This window comes from Tenebrio molitor, chromosome 3 (genome assembly GCF_963966145.1).
Source record: "Tenebrio molitor chromosome 3, icTenMoli1.1, whole genome shotgun sequence".
NCBI classification, from domain to species: Eukaryota; Metazoa; Arthropoda; class Insecta; order Coleoptera; family Tenebrionidae; genus Tenebrio; species Tenebrio molitor.
This window is the reverse complement of record NC_091048.1, coordinates 9,967,186-9,970,442: the sequence shown is the minus strand read 5'-3', so window position 1 is coordinate 9,970,442 and position 3,257 is coordinate 9,967,186. Positions and strand designations below refer to the sequence as shown.

The following is a 3,257-nucleotide window of genomic DNA, read 5'->3' as shown; positions in this document are numbered from 1 at the left end:
ACTTTTTGCTGTTGAAGGATGATTTTTCACATTGGAGAACCTTATACTTCATCAAGCAAAAATCCGATACGTGTAAAAATCTTGAAGATTTTATAAAGAAGACTGAAAAACATTTGCCAAAGGGTTTAAAAATTCTAAGATCCGACAATTGTTTAGAATTTATAAACGCAGAAATCAGGAACATCACTCAACGTTACGGCATAATTCACCAGAAAACTGTGTCCTATACTCCAGAGCAAAATGGAGCAGCCGAACGGGAAAATCGTACAATTGTGGAGCTCGCCAGGACGCTTCTTCAGGACAGTGGACTTCCGATGAATCTGTGGGCAGAAGCAGTCAACTTTGCGACTTACAATTTGAACTGGACAGGAACGAGCAGTCAGTCCAACGTTTTTCCGAGTGAGCTCTGGCTGAATAAAAAACCCGACGTGAAAACCTTCCATTTCTTTGGTGAAAAATGTTACACACACATTCCGAAAGAAAGGAGAAGAAAGTGGGATCCAAAAGCCGAAGAAGGTTATTTTGTGGGCTACGACTTGGACACGAAAGGATACAGAGTTTGGTTTCCATGCAAGAATCAAGTCAAAACTCATCGCGATATACAGTAGTGGACAATTGATTGGCCCCAAAATGTTAAAAATATGCAAATAATTGTTTGGGTTGACTTTATCCAGTTGAAGTAAAAAGAATAAAATACCCTGAAAAGTATCAGGCTTTTTAAAGTAAAGTAACTATTTATAACACGTCATAAACTATAATTCGCATTGACAATAATTTTTTTGCATTTGTTGGTCTTATTTTGACCGGACAATTGATTGGCCCCAATACAATACATGTTGTCTTAGCAAGGAAGTAATTGAGTTAAATTTAGCTACTTATATTTTTTGATCAAGTGAGTATGTTAGTTGTTGGTAACCATGGTTACCACTTGTTTGAAGCTAACAATAATGGCACCACCACGAGTAGGTAAAGAAATTGAATCTTTAATCCTTCGCTTGCGTGAAGATGAAAAGTGGACCATGGAAAAAATCGCGCAACATGTGAAAATGCATCGCAGTACCGTGTCAAAAATAATTCGGCGCTTAAGAAATCCGCGAATTCTTAAAACGGGCGGTAAGCCACGAGCAACTGATAAAAGGTAATTTTATTGTTATTTACTTTGCTTTGGTGTCATTAAAATAAATGTTTCAGAACTGATAATCAAATAGTAAAGACATCAAAAAAGAACTGTCGTGCTACAGCTCCTCAAATCCGCCAAGAACTAAACCTCCTTGACATTAGTTGTCGGACTATCCAGCGCCGCCTCGCTGAAGCTGGCCTACACGGAAGAAGACCAGCAAAAAAGCCCTTTATTTCGCAAAAGAATCGTCTTCTGCGGCTCCAATTTGCAAGGGAACACCTTGCATGGACACTTGAAGAGTGGAAAAACATACTTTGGTCTGATGAGAGTAAGTTTAACCTGTACTCTGATGACGGTAAAGGGTACGTTCGGCGTCCAATTAATCAGCGTTACAACAAACGGTACACAACAGCAACAGTCAAGTTTGGAGGTGGTAATATTATGGTGTGGGGGTGTTTTTCCTGGCATGGACTAGGTCCTTTACATCGTATTACTGATAAAATGGACCAGTTTCAATACAAAGAAATTTTAGAAACAGTGATGCTTCCACATGCGCAAGAGAATCTTCCGGAAAATTGGCAGTTTCAACAAGACAACGATCCAAAACACACTGCAAAAAGTGTGAAAAATTGGATAAATAGTAGCGATATCCAAGTTCTACTTTGGCCAGCTCAATCGCCTGATTTGAACCCCATTGAAAACCTATGGGGTGAAATTGAACGTGCTTTAAAAGGCAAAGAATACAACACAAAAAATGGACTATTTGAGGCCGTCCAAGAATTATGGAGCAACTTACCCAGGGCTAAGATTGAAAATTTGGTTAAATCAATGCCGAGGCGTTGCCAAGCCGTATTAAATGCCAGGGGTTATGCCACAAAGTACTGAAAGTCTGTTTGGGGCCAATCAATTGTCCGGTAAAAATACGACCAAAAAATTTAAAATTTTTGCTGTCAATATGAATTATAGTTTATCACATGTTGTAAATATGTAGTTACTTTACATTAAAAAGCCTGATTCTTTTCAAGGTATTTTTTTTACTCGAACTAGACAAAATTAACTTAAACAATTATTTTATTGATTTTTAACATTTTGGGGCCAATCAATTGTCCGTAGGTGTAGTCTTCGTGAATCAGAAATATCAAGATCACCAGAGGGACAACGACAAAGACGTAGTTGAAGTGATCGTAAATCATCCACATCAGGAGCCGGAACACGAAGAGCAGGAAGCGCCAGAAAATCAGAAATTAGCAGAAAGCGAATCAGAGATGTCCGATGAAGAAGAGGATGAATCAATTCACGATTCACTGCCAAAAACTCGAGAAGAGTCAGAACAGGAGCAAGATCCCGTCCAGCAAGACACATACAGTCTACGAGATCGTTCAAAAATCCGTAATCCGGAAAGATTTGCAAATATTTCGATTTTAAATGCTGAACCTGAGTCATTTGAGGAAGCGACATCCAGCGGAAATGCCGAACAGTGGAAGCAAGCCATGGACGAAGAAATACAGTCGCTCAAGCAAAATCAAACATGGACGTTAGTCGAACCTCCGAAAAATCAGCAAGTCATCGATAACAGATGGGTCTACAAAATTAAAAGAAATGAGGACGGCAGCGTGCAGAAGTACAAGGCAAGATTAGTTGCTCGAGGCTTCAGACAAGTTGCAGGAGTTGATTACAATGAAACATTTAGTCCTGTAACCAAATTTGATTCAATTCGAATGATTTTATGTGTTGCAGCATCAGAGAAATTGATTCTTAGGCAGTTTGACGTAAAAACTGCATTCTTGTACGGAAATATAGATGAAATTCTATATATGCAGCAACCAGATGGGTAGCAGGATGGAACCAAGAGAGTATGCAAGCTGAACAGGAGTCTGTATGGTTTGAAGCAAGCCTCCAGGTGTTGGAACCAACGTTTCACATCAGTACTCAGCAGACTCGGATTACATCCCACAAATGCAGACGCTTGCGTTTTTACCAACGGGGATCCGAAAAATCAGCTGATCCTTGCTATACACATCGATGATGGATTAATTGCAGCTTCAAGACAGAGCGAAATCTACAAACTACTTCAAGAACTACACCAGGAATTCGAAATCACATCCAACCCAGTGGGCACATATTTGGGACTGCAAAT

General features: G+C 39.5%; 1 long non-coding RNA gene across 1 annotated transcript; it reads left to right on the top strand.

Annotated features, from left to right (window-relative positions):
• The first annotated feature begins 603 nt into the window (after positions 1-603).
• Positions 604-2,144, top strand: LOC138126381 (uncharacterized). The gene is made up of 2 exons (XR_011157783.1): positions 604-1,138; positions 1,192-2,144. It is a non-coding gene; the product is annotated as an uncharacterized lncRNA (long non-coding RNA).
• Positions 2,145-3,257: the final 1,113 nt, after the last annotated feature.